The sequence below is a fragment of the Lissotriton helveticus genome, chromosome 1_2 (assembly GCF_964261635.1).
Source record: "Lissotriton helveticus chromosome 1_2, aLisHel1.1, whole genome shotgun sequence".
NCBI lineage: Eukaryota > Metazoa > Chordata > Amphibia > Caudata > Salamandridae > Lissotriton > Lissotriton helveticus.
In genome coordinates this window covers 348,090,834-348,111,289 of record NC_136058.1, presented here as the reverse complement: position 1 = coordinate 348,111,289, position 20,456 = coordinate 348,090,834, and the positions used below count along the sequence as shown (strand labels likewise).

The 20,456-nt window shown below is 52.6% G+C and overlaps 3 non-coding genes across 3 annotated transcripts; all 3 read right to left on the bottom strand.

Moving 5' to 3' along the window:
- Nucleotides 1–13,225: 13,225 nt before the first annotated feature.
- TRNAE-CUC (transfer RNA glutamic acid (anticodon CUC)) lies at nucleotides 13,226–13,297 on the bottom strand. Its single transcript has one exon. It is a non-coding gene; the product is annotated as a tRNA-Glu (tRNA).
- Nucleotides 13,298–14,377: 1,080 nt separating this feature from the next.
- Nucleotides 14,378–14,449, bottom strand: TRNAD-GUC (transfer RNA aspartic acid (anticodon GUC)). Its single transcript has one exon. It is a non-coding gene; the product is annotated as a tRNA-Asp (tRNA).
- A 457-nt stretch (nucleotides 14,450–14,906) lies between these two features.
- TRNAY-GUA (transfer RNA tyrosine (anticodon GUA)) lies at nucleotides 14,907–14,983 on the bottom strand. The gene is given in 2 exon segments: nucleotides 14,907–14,942; nucleotides 14,947–14,983. It is a non-coding gene; the product is annotated as a tRNA-Tyr (tRNA).
- Nucleotides 14,984–20,456: the final 5,473 nt, after the last annotated feature.

Sequence of the window (20,456 nt, the reverse complement as noted above, 5' to 3'; positions counted from 1 at the left end):
AAATCATCCTTATCCTGGGGGCGCTTGCCCATTACAGCGTTGACCATTACAGGACTAAGCTTCATTCCGCCCTGTCCGGCAGGAAGCGCCGCACCACCTGGGTCCCCGCCCGGGAGATTACGGGTAATGTTTTGCACTAACGACCTAATCACACTAATTGCGACTACATGTAGTCGTCTTAACTCAAATACGGTACACGCCCCGTGCTGAGGATGAGGTGTAAATCCAGCCAAAACAGGCCAAGTCGCGCCTGGAATGTACAAAGGACCTAACCTCGGAGCTGTCAAAGAGTGGGGTAGGGCGCCATTAAACCAAACTCGGAGGTGCTGCCAAGCGTCAATCGGAACTTCCTGTGCCCTATACGGAGCATATTCCTGCGGCACAGCAGTGGGAGTGTACGTGTCGAACACAGTAGTATTTGCATTCACAGCCGGGAAGGTCACCCACGAGTAAAAGATTTTGCACGGGTAAGCCACCTCTGCACTCACCACCATTATTACGCCCATGCCATCCACGGGGACATTATAAGTCTGCAAATGATTGCGCACCGCAATGCGACTATGTTGCGGAATGTCCACCGTGGCCATAGTGACACAGAAAGAAAGTGGTACAAAGAAAACTATGTAGCACAACTGGGTAGTAATTCAAGGAAACCGTTTCGAAAGAATCAAGCTTGAAAAGACCTATTTAAATATAGGTAGGTTTGTCCGACACTACCGCTAACCGGAAACAATAGTGAAGGTGTTAAGGACTGAATATTGCACTACTCAAGTGTCATGTAATAAGACCACCAACGATTGGACGCCATGTTGCAGGGATTCTGCTCCTACACAGAACTGTGCATAGAGACTCGGAACCTCAGTGAATTAGGGTGTGCCAAAACTCACCTTAGTACCCAAAATCCCCTACCAGACTTGCAATCAGTGTCTCATTGGTTCTTACAAACTCCCAATGTTTAGACAACCCAGAACATGGACTTAGAACATCTCAGGTAACGTGGAACACATGAACACTCTTTCGTTATACAATCATATCAATCCATAACGAGGAGTAAATGAGGACGCGTGCACATTTGAAATGTTTATTTTCTAATGCAGTGTTCTCAAGCGCAGTATCTTAGCTAATACAAGCAAACATATAATAAGAAACAAAGCAATCAGCATAGTTACTAGTCCATAGAATACGAAGGGAGAAAGCATGTTAAAATGCTGGAGGGAAGAAGGGTAAAAGACACCTAAATCTCACCCTCCCTTGCTAGTATATTATATTATATCTAAGAAGGTCTCTTTGGGTTTTAGCAGGGTGGCCCCATACCTCTGATCCTAGTGGAAAGGGATCACATCATCTTCCACCAGCTCTCTGCATGCGAAGCATCATCAAGTGTGTGTTATGCTCTGGGCAGTGCAATATTAAACGCGCCTAAAGCCAGAGTTTGGCCGCAGCTGTATGTATGTTATGTCTAGAACGTGCGAAGATCAGATCCCACAACAACCACTCTGTTGAAATATCCTTGAAGGCCTCGGCACTCACTGTACAGACATAGCTTACAAAGCAAAGCTGATACAATAGAAAAACATATTATTCTCGTGTGAAGCAAAACATGTTACTAGGCTCAAAGATATAATAACAATATGTGCCGTGTGCAGAAGCAGCAGAAAGGTAAAATGGCATTTAACCTCCTAATAAGCTCATGCTAACTTAACACAGTGTGGAGGCAAAGCATATCTATATGACACCACTTTTTGTCTGATGTTGATGCTCTTTGACTAAGTGTGCCCTGGGTTCCTGCCAACCAGGTACCCAGGGCCTATGTTTTTTTCCCTAAACCTGTACTGTTCAAACCCAATTGGAAACTCTCTGACCACATGTAAGTCCTTGTAAAACATACCATGGGTGCCAAGGGCACCGTGACCAGAGAAGGCCTGTAAGGACTGCATCACATATGAGCCACCCTTAGAGGCCCTGTACCTTAACACTCATACACTGCCTTTGCAGGCTGTGTGTTTTGTTGCAGAGAAAAGTAAAGAGTTGACATGGCACACATCCCTCTGTGCCATGCCTACAAACCACTGCCTCTGTCATAGGTAAGCCCCCCTCTAGCTACTGGTGAGGGTATAGGCGCATGAGCCATGTAGCCCTACTTACAGTCCATTCTTAGACATTGTAACTGAAGTAAAGCCATAAAGAGTATATGGTCTGGGAGATTGTCTTTAGGAACACCAAAGCACCATAATGGCTTTACTGTAATCTGAGAAGTTTGATATCAACCTTCTCAGCATATTAAACCCACACTGATTCCAATGTGGGATTTAATGCCAAATGCACTCAGAGACATCAAACGAAAAACTGTATGCAAATCTTATTCAGAATCATAAGAGTTTTATATTGAATATAGCGAAGTTTGTGATATCACTGGCTGAAAAAAGATGGCACTCTTTAATAAGGAGTGAACAACTTGAATTGTAGTTGATTGATTTATATGGCGAAGATCGTCAAGGGATCGATCTTTTAGAAAGTGTCAGGCATCAGAGAAACCACCGTCTGTCACAAACCGAGGTGGTTTCTCTGATGCCTGACAGTTTTTCGTTTGATGTCCCAAACTGCCACACTCAAGGCGTAATAAGGACCCCTGAAAATAGCTTTAGTTGTGACAGATCATCCCACTCCACCCAGCATTTTGCAGGCCACCTCGTTGAACGTTAATATAAGGGTTTTACAAATATTCATTAACCAGTCCTGAAGATGGTCTCGAGGATTTACACATAAGAGACCGAAACGTCGACTTTTACCTTTATCCAAATAGAATTTAGAACATTTGTATGTTGGATAGGTGTTTACAGTTTTTACAGAGAAATTGATTTCATCTCAATATAGTTTTCCTGTATTTCTGTTTGTATATTTGTTTTGTATAACCCCTTGAGATTTCTTTGATAAAGTCTACTATTTTGCCTATACACATGTCTGTTGTTTCTGTTTAATGTTAATTGTCTATTGTAGTAGATGTTTGTCAAGTTTGATAATTTTTTTGCATAAAATCACCTGAACTAAACTCAATTAGGACTATTAAATAGCCTATTCTTGATTTACCGTTTAAACATCTGAATATTTCTTTACTAAAACTCCCTTGGAGGCACTCCTTACCCATCCGATTATTTCCTACCCAAGCCCTCAAGGGTATACTGGGTTGCTCACTGTGTTTCACAGCTCCAAGCAACTGGCCCCCACTGGTTCTAATCCCCACTTTGGGAGGGAGAATCGGTGGGTAAACCAAGATAGGCGGGGAGGCGAGGCGAAGCACAGCTCTCAGTTCCTGACAACTTGAAGATACGGGGACCCAGCCAACCAGAGTAAAGCTTATGTCCCCCTTCGGCTGGAGTGTGGCATAATAGGGGGAGTACCCCCCCCCCCCCAAGGAAGGGGCCCATTGGTCCCGCCCTGTACCTACCAGAAAGATCCCTACATTTTGTATTTAGGAGCAATCCTGAAGCTTGTTTCCTCAGATTAGCAAGAAGAAGAGGAAGAAGGACTGAAAAACTGTGCTGTAGGAAGAAGAGGAGGACACCAACTGACTGGGCCCCCAGCCCTACCGGATTTTCCCAACCTCAACCTGCTCCAGTGGAATCTCTGCATTTCCTGCAACCAGCAGCCCCCAGAACCCAGAGGACATGTACTGCCTTCTCTACAAAGACTTTGTCTCCCGTGAGCACCACACTTGCTCAAGAACTAGACTCTGGCTCCGACCGAATCCACGCTTCTGCACCACGCCTGAACCCAACTCCCACGGCCCAATATTGAGTGACCCAACCCCAAGAGGAGGTCCCCCCAGTGTTCCTGACTTCGGCCCTGGTGACCTCGGACCTGCCTCAAGCCTCCGAACGATGCCTGCAATCTCTATTTGGAGGGTCCCCCTGACTGTGAACTTGGCTGGTAAGGAAAACCCGATGCATCAAGACACCCCTGCACTCGAAGCCTCGCAGCCTTGGGTAGCTCAACTGACGGTGTCCAGGCAACTCCCAGCATCCCAACTTACCTCTCCAACTGGTGGTCGCCTCCAGGAAGCCTCTTTGCCTGAACCTGTAGTGCTTGTTCCGACCAGAGATTCCCCATTTGAAAACTACAGGGCATCCAACAACGAACCAGAATGTTGTGTGCTAACTTGGATCCCCTTTTGTCCTGAGCTTAACCCTAGGTGCTTTGCGGCCTCAACCTTGTGGCCTGCCTGAGACCAGCCACCAACTGAAGGCCCCCTAGTCCCATAGGTTAACATTGAGCCTCAGCACTCTGCACTTGGCCGCCCTAGTGCCACTGAGGGTGCTCTTTGAGTGCATCCTTGACCCTGGGGAACAGTTGTTCTAAACCCAGAAACTCAACACTCAAGACTTACCTGCAAACCGATAACCTCATTTTTTCTCCATACGCTTGCATTGACTGTTTTCCTGTGAAAATCTTCTGTGTTGAGGGTGTTTGTATGGAAACATAAGAAATGGTGGTTTTATCAGCACTGTTTTACTTATCTTCTATCTAGGAAATGTCCCAGTGTGATATCTAGGCATATCACACTGATTATAAAAAGTAATCTAAAAAGTAATCAAAAGTAATCCAAGGGGGCTTGGCGAAGGTGGTCATGGAGTGAGTTGCAGGACTCCGTCCCTCCATGCCCGTTGAGAGGTTTTTACTCCGCCGCCAGTGCATCGGCTGCCTTGCGTTGCACAGGTCGGCAGCGGCGGCTCCCCTGACAGCCAGGGGGCCTTCATGAGAGTGGGGGTGCAATTGAACCCCCAGAACTCGCCAGAGATGATGGCGACTTGAGTGGAGCCGCGCTCTGGGCTCTGTAAGCTGAGGACTCCAGCGGGCGTGGCCTGGCCAGATCCAAGCAGATCGAGCGAGGTGCACACTCCTCCAGTTGCTCGGAGCCCTAAGACAACGGAGAGCAGAGACCCATAGCCCGATAGGGCAGGAGGCCCCCTGCGGAGGAAATAGAGGTACCACAGAGGGGGGAATGTGTGAGACCAGGGACGGTGGCCGCAGCAGCTATAAGGCCCGGGAGAGAGAGGGCCTAGTCAGGGGTGAGCCAAAGCCCCTGGGGCCCCTGATGTTTAACAGCGCCCACACGCTTGCAGAGATGACAGCACGAGGAGACATCAGCCCGCAGTCTATTAAGGGAAGAGGCCCCGTGCAGAGGGACGTGTCGGAGGAGAGCGCGAGAAACCAGCAGAGAGGGCCACGGCAAAAGAGAGTCCGTAAGAGGGAGTGCCTCGTGAGGCCTTGACTGTGTCGATCGAGGTGCCTGGGGCTCATGACATTAAGCAGGACCTTCAAGTGAGTGGAGGGGGTGCTGAGCAGCAAGACCTGGCCCCCAGAAGTGGGAGAGGGCCGCCTGTGAGAAGGTGCATAGAGGCCAACGGAGCACCGGCCACTCAAGGGAGGCGACATTTGATGAAGGTGAGAGTGACCCTCGGTACTGGAGTCATTGCCCCCATCACCGGAGAGCTGATCAGATAAGAGTCGTACCAGGAAGCAGGGCCGGGCAAGAACCCTGGCTGTTGAGGAAGACAGGGAGAACCAGCAGACTAGAGATCGGGAGAAGAAGGAGAAGAGGCCCACGGATACCCTGCAGCTGGTGACACTACTCACAGGGCACGGCCAGCAGACAGCCGAGAGTGCCCTGAACACAGAAGGTAGCAATTGTAACACAGGTGAAGTGAAGAGGCCCACCTCCTGACGGAGGGTGCCATGTAAAGGGTATGGGCCCCCAATGGCAGAAGCAGACAGAGTGAAGCGAGGGCATGGGCACAGATGAAGGACCTGACCCTAAATTGTTTTGAGGCGGTGTTGGTGCGTACTGGCCCTGAAAACCTGACAGGGGCCCTGCGGGAGGTGAAGAGGGCTCAGATCCCCGAGCAGCATCAGAAGAGGTAGAGGCAGCGGGCAACTGATCTGGCCACTGCCGAAGCTTAAGCTGACGGTGAAGTGGCCCTCTCTCAGCTGAGGTGGAGTAGGGAGCAATTGTAGATAGATAGTTATGATAAAAGCTTTACTTATTTATGCAGTCACTTATATACATGTTAAAAATATAGAATAATGTAACTATAAGTAATATGTAAATTTATTAAGCAGAACTAACAAATAGCTATATTTTTCAAACATAATTATTATACACGTGTATACAAAGCAATACACATATGTAGGCAAGACCGTAATTGCTATCCCTCACTCGCAGCTCCACCATTAAGTGAGGCCTTCCCTCGAGCCCCTGCACTCTCGAGTGTTTGTGTTCGAGTCCCTCCACCAACCGCAGGTTTTACCTGAGCCTCATCCCTGATGGCCCAGTGGACCCCTGTCTCCTTTCTCTCGCTCCACTTTTTCTCTCCTTTTTCACTAATTTTTCCCTCATTTCTATCTCTCCCTTTACTCTCCTTCTGTCTTACCTCCTTTTTCACTCGCTTTTTACCCTCATCTCAATCTCCCCCTTTCACTCTCCTTCTGTGTCCTCCAATCTTCTTGCACATTTTTGCCTTATTTCCATTTTTCCCTCTCTTTTTGCCTTTTTTCGCCCAATTTTCCCTATCCCGTTGCTGCCCCTGTTGCCCCTCCCCCCCAGCACAACCAGCGCGACCGGCCCAATCCAGCTCCCCTCCCGCCTCCCAGCTGTCAAGCCCTCCCCAAGCCCTACTTTATGGAGGCGGTTGCGCGGGCGCGCCACCGGAGCGCTGAAGGCAAGTCCATCTGTGCCGGTCTGTGACCTGACCGCGACCAACACCAGGAACCCTGGATCTCTGCACCGCCAATGCTATGATCCAGCGGCACTCCACGCTTTCAACCCAGGCCACAACAACAACTGCAAGCTAGCATCACTAGCCGACGCCCATGGACCCTTCAGCTGTTACCGCTGCCGGTACACCTGCAGCACCGCCAAGACCACGGACCACCCACAACCCGCCTGCAAGAACACAACCGAACCGAAGACCCTGCAATTCATCTTCCTCAACATCCGATACCTCCACAAACACGCCAACGAAATCTGGGACCTCCTCGACAGCACCACCCCGGATGTAGCATTCCTCACCGAAACCTGGACCAACACCACCTCGGAACCGGACATCGCCATCGCCTTTCCCCAAGGATACAAGATCTTCAGGAAGGACCGCACCACCACCATCGCCATCGTCCACAAATCCACCCTCTGCCTGAGCACAATCCCCGACGAGCCCACAGACCTGATGGAACACCTTCACTTCAAGATACTGGCCAGCCATACCTCCACCCTATGAGGAACCCTCATCTACCGACCCCCTGGACTCCACTGGCTTTTCGCCAACTCCATCACAGACATCATCTCCCCGCATGCCATCGCGTCCACCAACTACACCCTACTGGGAGACCTCAACTTCCACCTCAACAACCAACTGGACCCCAGCACCACATCCCTCCTGGACAACCTCCACAACATTGGACTCCGACAGATCGTGACCGAACCCACACACTCAGCAGGACACACACTCGACCCCCTCTTCACAACAGGAAACTCCATCACCTTCAGCCACAACACCGAACTTCCATGGACTGACCATTGATACGATCACTTCACCTTCAGAACACCCACCATCCACAGACACCAGCATCTGCTCCCCTGAAGAAACTGGACCAGAATCATCGACGATCAGGTAACCTCATCACTCAGCAACTCCACCCCAACGATCGTGGAAAACGACGACCCCAACACCACAGCTCAAACCCTGCACAGGTGGATCTCCGACAGCGCCAACACCATAGCCCCCCTCAAGAAAAACAACAACACCCACGCCAAGAAAGCTAGATGGTTTACCACCAAACGTCGAGAGTCCAGACGCACTTGCCGCCACCTCGAAAAGGCCTGGAGGAACACCAGATCCACAGAAGCCCATATCAAATTCAGAGCTGCCACCAACGCCCACCACCAACCCATCATCAGGTTAGGGGCACCCAGTCTAGTAGCCCTAGCCAGGTGAAAATTCCTCAACCTCCTGAGGGATCCCTTTTGACATTGAATAGGGACCGCCCCCAGATGGGCTTTTTTTTGGCAAAGGCAAACATGGGACCTTGTGGTCCCCAACGTACCATGTCCCTCCAGTGTCCCAACCAAAGGGACCCAACCCCAAGCTGTAGGCAACCAAAGGTTTAACTCAGTCATGGAAAGAAAGGCATCCATGGTGACCAGTGATCTGAGGAAGCTGAGACCAACCCTATTAGGGCCAAACTTACCCACTCAGACCTCTCACCAGCCTTTTACTTTACCAAAACACACTACAGGTAGTAATTCCCGGTGGTACAGACCCTCACATATTTGATATTTGATATTTATGGGTATTTGTAGAGCGCAGACTTACGCTCCGGAAGGAGCATCTTGGCGCTGAGTTAGCATGCAGCGAGTACATAAGAGATGGTACGTGGTGAGGAGACTAACACTAGATAGCTGCCAATACTGAGATATCTGATTGTTGGTAGACCCATGTCTTTAGGAGTTTTCTGAAAGTGATCTCCTTGTCAGTTAATCTAAGAGTGACAGGTAGATTGTTCCATGCCCTAGCTGCCAGGACGGTGAAGGTTTTCCCACCCCTGGTTTTGTACTTAAATCTTGGAATGGTAATAAGATTTGTACCAGAGGATCTCAGACATCGCGAGGGGTTGTAGCGTATGAAACGCTTTGCAAAGTAATGGGGCCCTGAGTTTTTCATAGTTTTGAAAACAGTGAGGAGAAGTTTAAAAAGAATCCTTTTGTGTAGCGGTAGCCAATGGAGAATGTTCAACGCCGTTGAAGCTGATGACCTTCTAGGAAGTCCCAACACCAATCTGGCAGCTGCATGTTGTATGCTCTGCAGCTTTTTAAGGGTGGACTTTTTCACTCCCGCCATTAAACCATTACAGTAATCAAGTCGGGAGAGTATTAAAGATACCATTAGGGTGAGGGATTGCTTAGTGGACCATAAGACAGGGGGTAACCATGCTAGTGCAGGTACTTCCTTATATGGCCACTTAGTCAATAAAGGGTCACCTGGACAAGGTTAGCCTCATCTCCTTTCGTTTGGGGGGGTTGTGTAGGAAGGTGGAATCTGACTGCATGGTTGCCCCCACTTTTTTTCCTGGTGTTTTGATGGTTTTTGACTTAGTTTGGCTGGGATCCATGCTAATCAGGGCCCCAGCCTATTTACTTTCCTCTTTAAAGTGAGTTCATGTACTTTAGGTACACTCCAGATTGGTTACTGGGTTACCCTTGTGAGTCCCTAGTATATGGTACCTTAGGTACTAAGTGCATAGTTACCCCAGAGGTCTACCAGTCACTGAAGCATGCATTATGCCACCCCTGGGAAGCCTCCCAAAATGGCACCACAGGTATGCTACTGGAGCCTGGGTAAGGTGGTGCATGCACCCCTTACTAAGATATAGGTTACCTATATCTACCTTTAATCACTGACACATATAAATCTATAAGTCACTCCTATAGCAGGCCTTATCAATCCTGAAGGCACAGTGCTTGATTGTGTGTGACAGGGTGCCCATGCATGAGCAGGATCCCTCTGCAGCTTTCAGAATCAATTCTCTGTAGCTGTTCTGGAAGGCAGCCAGACCATATACTCTTAAGTGCATTAATTCCTCGTGATTAATGCTAACTTTGGAATGGTTGCATGGAAACATATTGTGTTTGGTGTCAAACACTTTGGAATCCTACCCTCCCCCCCCGTCAGTACTGGTGGTGGGGGTAGAATTCCACCCTTCTAGAGGGAGAGACATGTACACACTGACCTAACCGGTAATAGTTTATAAGAGCCCCAGCATCACAAAATGGATGCTGCCCCCACAGACACAAGTCTGACCTCCTGCTGCTGGATGAAACTCCGGAAGGGGAGGCCTGGACAATAGATTTCCTGTCACAGGGAGGTGTAACCACCTCCCAGACAGGGTTTAGTGTATTGGGGCTAGGTGGGTGCATTCAGAGAATGCTTTTCAGACAGTGCTGGGGGCACACTTGGTGTCCCTGTGCATATCCCAGTTCAAACCAGTTGCAGGGGCACTCAGCCCCTGCTCTGGCACAAAACTGGACAAAGGGAAAGGGGTGTAGCCACCCCCTCCCTGGATCCTCCCATAGGTGGGTCCCCAGAGTATGGCCAACCCCCTGTCTTAGTATAAGTTTAGGAACCCAGTCCTTCGGACTTCAGATTACCCTGGACGAAACTCTGCAACATATATCCTGGAATTTCGACATTCTACATCGACTAGAAGACAGATGAATCTCCCTTGGGGTCAAGGAGTGACTCCCCTGTCCAAACAGGCACCAAAGAAGCATTTTGCCGGTCTGCATTTCAAAGGCTCCCACCGGATCCTGATGGATTTATGACTCAGGACACAGACTTCCAGACTTCTCAGAGGCCGACACGAGATTCTAGCAAAGCTGAGACCCACTGCCCTCACGAGTGACGTGGGACCGGAACTCCTGGACACCGTGCACATTTTCAAGTGCATTGACTTCCCGAGCTTTCCGGAGCTTTCCCGAGGTTGTGCATTTGGCTACTTGTAGTTCGAGCCCTGAGCACCATCTGCACCAAAGATTGTGGGCCTACACTCCATGAGTGTTCCATGAGCCCGCTTCTAGCGTTTCTGCTCAAGGCCCTTTTGCAATCCCTGGTCCGTCGACTGGTGTGTCCCCACGAAGGTAACTCTTCTGTTTCTTGGACTTTCCTGGTTGTCTCCAGACGTGCCCTGACTCCCCTCCAAAGGATGAGTCCCTCAGACCTTGCTGGTCTGCACCGAAGCAAATCTTTGCTTTCCGCGTGGGTTGCTGTTGCCATGGCTTGTTGGGTCCCATCCGGAATCCGACACAGCAGCATTCAACCTCCTTCATTGGACAGCTCGAATACAGCTTGACGCCTCTTGGTCCTCGTGGCTGAAGAGTCAAGCTTCACCTTCTTCACCTAAAATCACCCGACATTGGTTGGCATCTTCTCATCAAATTCCTGGTCACTGGCAAGTGACCCAGACTCTGTCCCCTCTGCTTTCAGGTTCTTCAGATCTTTGATCCACCCTTGGCTCCACCCGGACACTTTCCACTTGGTCGCCTGTAACACTTTTCAGCAGCTCGCCATTGAAATCAATGACAAAACCCGACACAAAAAGACACCTACGCACCCGGCTTCCCTGGGTGAGGTAACTCGAATACTCTGGTGCTCCCGTGGGTGTTGACTCCTAGTTCTAAAGGGGTTTGCTCCAAGTCCTCTTCTAATTGCCCTTAAATTGTAAATTTCCAACCACGACTTTCCCCATAGAAGTTAATGGTGATTCGCAGCTTTTTTAGACACTGCACACGTCCCCCGTGGGTCCCCTGTGTCACTACCTTGGGTGGTTCCTGGTGGCCTCAGTGGTTCTCAAGGCTCCAGGCCTTGTATCTTCATCAGTCGTGGTTCTTATACCACTGTCTTAGTATATGGTTTGGTACCCCCCCCTAGGGCTTAACATATATTGTGCTAATTTGCTGTGTGCTAAATAAGTTTACTGAATGTACTTTTGCCTCTAGCCTCATAAAGAGACTAGAGGAATGTGTTAAGAATAAATACATATATTTTATATATATACCTGGTGTGGTTCTCCTTTCATTTGGTCATTCATGAGATTATAGACTGGTAAAACAAGCTGCTTTACATTCTTTAAAGACTTAGCCTGAAGGCTGCTCTCCACAGCAACCACTAGGATAGCTTTCTATATAGGTTGTCTTTAAACCTACCACCAATAAGGGTAGTTTGGACTGGTACAAGCTGCCCACTAGAATAGTGGACAGCATATGCCAGGCCAACTTCTCACATGAAGTACACATCATGGGCCCAAACCCTGATGCCTGGAACAACACCTGGTAGTCCCTTATCCTCGGCAGCCCGCCCACCCCCACGGACCACGCACGCAACCTGGGAATCATTCTGGACTCAGAGCTCAAAGTGGACCTCCAGATCAACTCTGTCTCGTCCTCCTGCTTCCACACCCTCCGCCTCCTACGTAAGACCTTCAAATGGATCCCCATTGAACACAGAAAGACCGTCACCTACGCCCTGGTCACCAGCAGGCTTGACTACGACAACACACTCTATGCCGGAATAAACAAAAACCTCACTGCAAATTACAGAACATCCAAAACGCCGCCGCAAGTCAGGTCCTCAACTTGCCAAGACACTGCCACATCTCCCAGCACCTGTGCACACTCCACTGGCTCACCCACGCTCACAAGGCCTTCCAGGACACCAGGCCAGCATACCTGAACAGCCAACTCAAAATCCACACACACGAAAGGACCATATGATCAGCCCAGCTCTCCAACGCCGTGGTCCCCCGCACCAGAAAGACCAGATCAGGAGGCCGCTCCTTCTCCTCCCTCACAGCCAGAGCATGGAACGACCTTCCGCTCCACCTCAGACAGACAACATCGCTCCCCATCTTCGCAAGAAACCTCAAAACCTGGCTCTACGACAGACCCCCTCCTTGATGGACTGGAACCTGCGACCCCCGCGCCTTTAGACCCTTGCGGGGTGAGTAGTTGCGTCCAAATAAACCATGGTTCCAGGGCTGTTTGCATGGACTCTTACAGGATCTCACCCTCTGCTCGCTTGCTGCTGCTGCTATGTGTCCAGGGAGGATTGTTTCTGTCTTGCTCTGGTTAAACATCTCCATGCTTCCCTGTCTTACATTGAAGTGTCCATCAATGTGGTGTTTCTCTAAGCAAAGCCCACAAAGAAAAAGAAACAGGCCCCCATTTAGTGCAGTATTATACTTGTATTTATACTTTGTAAACTTTTGTAACGTACACACGTCACTTTTTTCCTTTTGTAACGTATCGTTTGCTACCTCTTGTATTTTGTTTGCTCTTGATACATGCACAATTGTCACTATTGCCTCATGTAAAGTAACGTTTGCTCTTGTAACATGCTGACTTGTAATTGTTCCTCATGTTCCACTACTGTTCCTATTGTGAAGCGCTCAGACGCCTTCAGGTAATGTCTGCGCTATATAAAAACGCATTAAATAAAAATAAATAAAATAACATGTTATTACTGGTGGCAAGTGACGTAAAGAAGAAATGGATGATATGAAACACTTGTGATTTAAGAAAAATACGTGAAATTTGTTAGCGACAAGATCAAAATTAAAATAATTAATTAATTCTTCCCTGGCCGGGATAGAAGTATACACTGGAAAAAATGAACTCATCTTCCCTGACCGGGAATCGAACCCGGGCCGCGGCGGTGAGAGCGCCGAATCCTAACCACTAGACCACCAGGGAGTGTATACATATTGGTAATGGCATATGTTTCACGACTCCGTGTGTGGCTGCGTGTGCTCATGGGTTATGTTCATTGACCGATGTAGGTTCCAAGAACACACATCAGGGTAACACTCTCAAGCTACTGTTCACTAAACTTATGAAAACATCAACAGACACAGAAAACACACTACTTTGAGGCAGACCATGTTAAACGAAATCTGTTAAGAGTTTTAAAGTGCCGAAGATGTACGAGACTCTCATAACACACAACTGGTGAGGAAAAACAGCAAGAACCAATAAAGAATCAAGGGGTGGGACACTTGGCAGCACATCTAGGGGACCCCCGCATGAGGGCAGCACATATTCCGAGGGACCCCTGCAGGAGGGCAGCAGCCCTTCTCGGGGACCTCTGAAGGTCGCCCAAGGCCTGGACAAAGCGCTCAAGTTTCCCAGATCCGAGAACTAGCACTTCATCCAGTCGGAGTCCAGGTTTTGCTATGGATGCTGGGTCCCCTCGACCTCAGTTTAGAGAGTTAGAAAACAAGGGCTACAAGTCCCAGAATACACTGCTATAACCTGATCTGATTTTGGCAGTAATGCCTGGATTTTGGGAATATAAAATCCATGATAAGGACGGCGGGGCGGGCACTTCCTGGTAGTGATACTTTCGCTTTGACAATATGCCTGTAAATTGTAAACCATTAAGTTTATAAAGATTAAAAAGTGTCGCCTTCATATTAAACAGTCAGAGCCTACACCATCATTTCATTTATTTAGCGAGAAAAAACACACTAGTTGAAATTTGTTTTATTTAATATTGGTTTTGTATGTAAATAATAACCTTTGTTTTACACATTTCTGTTTTTTAAGTATGTACACAAGATTAAAATAAAAAAGTGTGTCTCTTAAAAAATGCCCGTGATCGATTTTAAAAGGTATGTGGTTGTATTAGTAAATATTTTACTGAGACGAGAGTAGGTCATTAATGAAAAGCGTCAGTGCTCAATAGAATGATTATAGATTACATTTAAAATAGATGTTCAATCGTCATATTTTGAAAATGTAGATTGAGTATTAAAAAAAACAAAAATTTACATCCTCCCCGTCGGGGAATTGAACCCCGGTCTCCCGCGTGACAGGCGGGGATACTGACCACTATACTAACGAGGATCCCATGCACTCTTTTCTCCTGAGCAGCTCCTTCTCGTTTCCTTCAACGCGCCCTGTTCTGCCTGTAACTGATGTTTATCGTTTCCAGCTCCTTGACACCAACACAGTGTCCACAGGCTCCACAAACACACTCCTCCCTCTCGCCTCCCAGCAGACGCTCTCAGCAGCATCACCTGCTGCCAGAGTCACCACAACCAGCTCCCAGGGCTGCTTCAGACGGGGCCCCGGGCTGGCTCTTCAGCCCAGGGGCCCCGGCTCTGTCTGATGAGGGGGGATTGTAGCGGGGGCGGCACACAGGGGGGTGGAGAGACCCCCCCCTTCCCCTCCCCGCAGCCGGAGGAGAGAGCTGGGCTGTAAAGGTGAAGAGAGGAGGCAGGAAAAGCCCCGGCGTGTGAGGGTCTGAGACAGAGGCGCCTTCAATTGTAAAGAAGAGGAAAAAATGTAGAGTTTGCAAAAATCCTTCGAGCCGGATTTGAACCAGCGACCTAAGGATTCCACTACAGTCCTCCGCTCTACCAACTGAGCTATCGAAGGCTCAGTCGGGTGGAATTGAAAAGTCATGAACTTGGACATAGACTTCCCTTCATTGTGAGACTGACACGGAGTTTGATTGCGATGAAGGTGTTTCAATAAACAAAATAAGGAATACATGAAAGAGGGTGTTCGTAAGAAATGAAGGGGAGGAAGAAAGAAGCTGGAGCGTGCAACAAATAAAGAGTGATGTTGCTACAGCAGTGTTTTCTTTGAACAAGTTGTAGAGGGTTTACAGTTTGACTATGCAGCACTGATTAATACCTTTAAAACAGAAAGCATCTGCCGAAACCCGGGATCTTTAGATCTTCAGTCTAACGCTCTCCCAACTGAGCTATTTCGGCGGCCCCGACTCCATTCTGTGACTGCTTTGGAAACAGATCCTCTATTGATGTCGTGCATTATTGGAGAGATCACTGGTCTCAGTACCAAGCTGGAGGCGCTCATCACATCCTGACACTGGCAGAACCCTCGCTGGGGGGCGCTGCTCTCCCCCAGCACTGAAGACCAGACACGGAGCTGGCATTTTAAGCCGTGACGTCATCGACCCTGTGACTCTTCCCAAAGCTCAACCAATCCGAGCAGGTAAATCTGCACCCGCCCTCACCCCGCCCTTCCTCCTCTCCCTGGAAGCCCATTGGGTAGACCCCTGTCAGCCCCTCCCAGGTGCCCCTCACAGAGACCCCACTCAGCCCCTCCCTGGTGCCCCTCAGAGACCTCAATCAGCCCCTCCCTGGTGCCCCTCAGAGACTCAGCCCCTCCCTGGTGCCCCTCAGAGACCTCAATCAGCCCCTCCCTGGTGCCCCTCACAGAGACCTCAATCAGCCCCTCCCTGGTGCCCCTCACAGAGACCCCACTCAGCCCCTCCCTGGTGCCCCTCACAGAGACCTCAATCAGCCCCTCCCTGGTGCCCCTCACAGAGACCTCAATCAGCCCCTCCCTGGTGCCCCTCACAGAGACCTCAATCAGCCCCTCCCTGGTGCCCCTCACAGAGACCGCAATCAGCCCCTCCCCGGTGCCCCTCACAGAGACCTCAATCAGCCCCTCCCTGGTGCCCCTCAGAGACCTCAATCAGCCCCTCCCTGGTGCCCCTCAGAGACCCCAATCAGCCCCTCCCTGGTGCCTCTCAGAGAGACCTCAATCAGCCCCTCCCGGGTGCCCCTCACAGAGAGCCCACTCAGCCCCTCCCTGGTGCCCCTCACAGAGACCTCAATCAGCCCCTCCCTGGTGCCCCTCACAGAGACCTCAATCAGCCCCTCCCCGGTGCCCCTCACAGAGACCTCAATCAGCCCCTCCCCGGTGCCCCTCACAGAGACCTCAATCAGCCCCTCCCTGGTGCCCCTCACAGAGACCTCAATCAGCCCCTCCCTGGTGCCCCTCACAGAGACCTCAATCAGCCCCTCCCTGGTGCCCCTCACAGAGACCTCAGTCAGCCCCTCCCTGGTGCCCCTCACAGAGACCTCAATCAGCCCCTCCCTGGTGCCCCTCACAGAGACCTCAACAGCCCCTCCCTGGTGCCCCTCACAGAGACCTCAATCAGCCCCTCCCTGGTGCCCCTCACAGAGACCTCAATCAGCCCCTCCCTGGTGCCCCTCACAGAGACCTCAATCAGCCCCTCCCTGGTGCCCCTCACAGAGACCTCAATCAGCCCCTCCCCGGTGCCCCTCACAGAGACCTCAATCAGCCCCTCCCTGGTGCCCCTCAGAGACCGCAATCAGCCCCTCCCTGGTGCCCCTCACAGAGACCTCAATCAGCCCCTCCCTGGTGCCCCTCAGAGACCTCAATCAGCCCCTCCCTGGTGCCCCTCACAGAGACCTCAATCAGCCCCTCCCTGGTGCCCCTCAGAGACCTCAATCAGCCCCTCCCTGGTGCCCCTCAGAGACCTCAATCAGCCCCTCCCTGGTGCCCCTCAGAGACCTCAATCAGCCGCTCCCTGGTGCCCCTCAGAGACCTCAATCAGCCCCTCCCCGGTGCCCCTCACAGAGACCTCAATCAGCCCCTCCCTGGTGCCCCTCAGAGACCTCAATCAGCCCCTCCCTGGTGCCCCTCAGAGACCTCAATCAGCCCCTCCCTGGTGCCCCTCAGAGACCTCAATCAGCCCCTCCCTGGTGCCCCTCAGAGACCTCAATCAGACCCTCCCTGGTGCCCATCAGAGACCTCAATCAGCCCCTCCCTGGTGCCCCTCACAGACCTCAATCAGCCCCTCCCTGGTGCCCCTCAGAGACCTCAATCAGCCCCACCCTGGTGCACCTCACAGAGACCGCAATCAGCCCCTCCCTGGTGCCCCTCACAGAGACCTCAATCAGCCCCTCCCTGGTGCCCCTCAGAGACCTCAATCAGCCCCTCCCTGGTGCCCCTCAGAGACCTCAATCAGCCCCTCCCTGGTGCCCCTCAGAGACCTCAATCAGCCCCTCCCTGGTGCCCCTCAGAGACCTCAATCAGCCCCTCCCCGGTGCCCCTCACAGAGACCTCAATCAGCCCCTCCCTGGTGCCCCTCACAGAGACCTCAATCAGCCCCTCCCCGGTGCCCCTCACAGAGACCTCAATCAGCCCCTCCCTGGTGCCCCTCACAGAGACCTCAATCAGCCCCTCCCTGGTGCCCCTCACAGAGACCTCCATCAGCCCCTCCCTGGTGCCCTCAAGGAGCCCTCAATCAGCCCCTCCCTGGTGCCCCTCAGAGACCTCAATCCGCCCCTCCCCGGTGCCCCTCACAGAGACCTCAATCAGCCCCTCCCCGGTGCCCCTCACAGAGACCTCAATCAGCCCCTCCCTGGTGCCTCACAGAGACCTCAATCAGCCCCTCCCTGGTGCCTCTCACAGAGACCTCAATCAGCCCCTCCCTGGTGCCCCTCACAGAGACCTCAATCAGCCCCTCCCTGGTGCCTCTCACAGAGACCTCAATCAGCCCCTCCCTGGTGCCCCTCACAGAGACCTCAATCAGCCCCTCCCTGGTGCCCCTCAGAGACCTCAATCAGCCCCTCCCTGGTGCCCCTCAGAGACCTCAATCAGCCCCTCCCTGGTGCCCCTCAGAGACCTCAATCAGCCCCTCCCCGGTGCCCCTCACAGAGACCTCAATCAGCCCCTCCCTGGTGCCCCTCAGAGACCTCAATCAGCCCCTCCCTGGTGCCCCTCAGAGACCTCAATCAGCCCCTCCCCGGTGCCCCTCACAGAGACCCCAATCAGCCCCTCCCTGGTGCCCCTCAGAGACCTCAATCAGCCCCTCCCTGGTGCCCCTCACAGAGACCTCAATCAGCCCCTCCCTGGTGCCCCTCAGAGACCCCAATCAGCCCCTCCCTGTTGCCCCTCACAGAGACCTCAATCAGCCCCTCCCTGGTGCCCCTCACAGAGACCTCAATCAGCCCCTCCCTGGTGCCCCTCACAGAGACCTCAATCAGCCCCTCCCCAGTGCCCCTCACAGAGACCTCAATCAGCCCCTCCCTGGTGCCTCTCACAGAGACCTCAATCAGCCCCTCCCCGGTGCCCCTCAGAGACCTCAATCAGCCCCTCCCCGGTGCCCCTCACAGAGACCTCAATCAGCCCCTCCCTGGTGCCCCTCACAGAGACCTCAATCAGCCCCTCCCTGGTGCCCCTCAGAGACCTCAATCAGCCCCTCCCCGGTGCCCCTCAGAGACCTCAATCAGCCCCTCCCTGGTGCCCCTCAGAGACCTCAATCAGCCCCTCCCTGGTGCCCCTCACAGAGACCTCAATCAGCCCCTCCTTGGTGCCTCTCACAGAGACCTCAATCAGCCCCTCCCTGGTGCCTCACAGAGACCTCAATCAGCCCCTCCCTGGTGCCCCTCACAGAGACCTCAATCAGCCCCTCCCCGGTGCCCCTCAGAGACCTCAATCAGCCCCTCCCTGGTGCCCCTCACAGAGACCTCAATCAGCCCCTCCCTGGTGCCCCTCAGAGACCTCAATCCGCCCCTCCCCGGTGCCCCTCACAGAGACCTCAATCAGCCCCTCCCCGGTGCCCCTCACAGAGACCTCAATCAGCCCCTCCCTGGTGCCCCTCACAGAGACCTCAATCAGCCCCTCCCTGGTGCCCCTCACAGAGACCTCAATCAGCCCCTCCCTGGTGCCCCTCACAGAGACCTCAATCAGCCCCTCCCTGGTGCCCCTCACAGAGACCTCAATCAGCCCCTCCCTGGTGCCCCTCACAGAGACCTCAATCAGCCCCTCCCTGGTGCCCCTCAGAGACCTCAATCAGCCCCTCCCTGGTGCCCCTCACAGAGACCTCAATCAGCCCCTCCCTGGTGCCCCTCAGAGACCTCAATCAGCCCCTCCCTGGTGCCCCTCAGAGACCTCAATCAGCCCCTCCCTGGTGCCCCTCACAGAGACCTCAATCAGCCCCTCCCTGGTGCCCCTCAGAGACCTCAATCAGCCCCTCCCTGGTGCCCCTCAGAGACCTCAATCAGCCCCTCCCTGGTGCCCCTTGGGTAGACCCCAGTCAGCCCCTCCCCGGTGCACCTCACAGAGACCTCAATCAGCCCCTCCCTGGTGCCTCTCACAGAGACCTCAATCAGCCCCTCCCCGGTGCCCCTCACAGAGACCTCAATCAGCCCCTCCCTGGTGCACCTCACAGAGACCTCAATCAGCCCCTCCCTGGTGCCCCTCACAGAGACCTCAATCAGCCCCTCCCTGGTGCCCCTCAGAGACCTCAATCCGCCCCTCCCCGGTGCCCCTCACAGAGACCTCAATCAGCCCCTCCCCGGTGCCCCTCACAGAGACCTCAATCAGCCCCTCCCTGGTGCCCCTCAGAGACCTCAATCAGCCCCTCCCTGGTGCCCCTCACAGAGACCTCAATCAGCCCCTCCCTGGTGCCCCTCAGAGACCTCAATCAGCCCCTCCCTGGTGCCCCTCAGAGACCTCAATCAGCCCCTCCCTGGTGCCCCTTGGGTAGACCCCAGTCAGCCCCTCCCCGGTGCACCTCACAGAGACCTCAATCAGCCCCTCCCTGGTGCCTCTCACAGAGACCTCAATCAGCCCCTCCCCGGTGCCCCTCACAGAGACCTCAATCAGCCCCTCCCTGGTGCACCTCACAGAGACCTCAATCAGCCCCTCCCTGGTGCCCCTCACAGAGACCTCAATCAGCCCCTCCCTGGTGCCCCTCAGAGACCTCAATCAGCCCCTCCCCGGTGCCACTCAGAGACCTCAATCAGCCCCTCCCTGGTGCCTCTCACAGAGACCTCAATCAGCCCCTCCCTGGTGCCCCTCACAGAGACCTCAATCAGCCCCTCCCTGGTGCCCCTCACAGAGACCTCAATCAGCCCCTCCCTGGTGCCCCGCAGAGACCTCAATCAGCCCCTCCCCGGTGCCCCTCAGAGACCTCAATCAGCCCCTCCCCGGTGCCCCTCACAGAGACCTCAATCAGCCCCTCCCCGGTGCCCCTCACAGAGACCTCAATCAGCCCCTCCCTGGTGCCTCTCACAGAGACCTCAATCAGCCCCTCCCTGGTGCCCCTCAGAGACCGCAATCA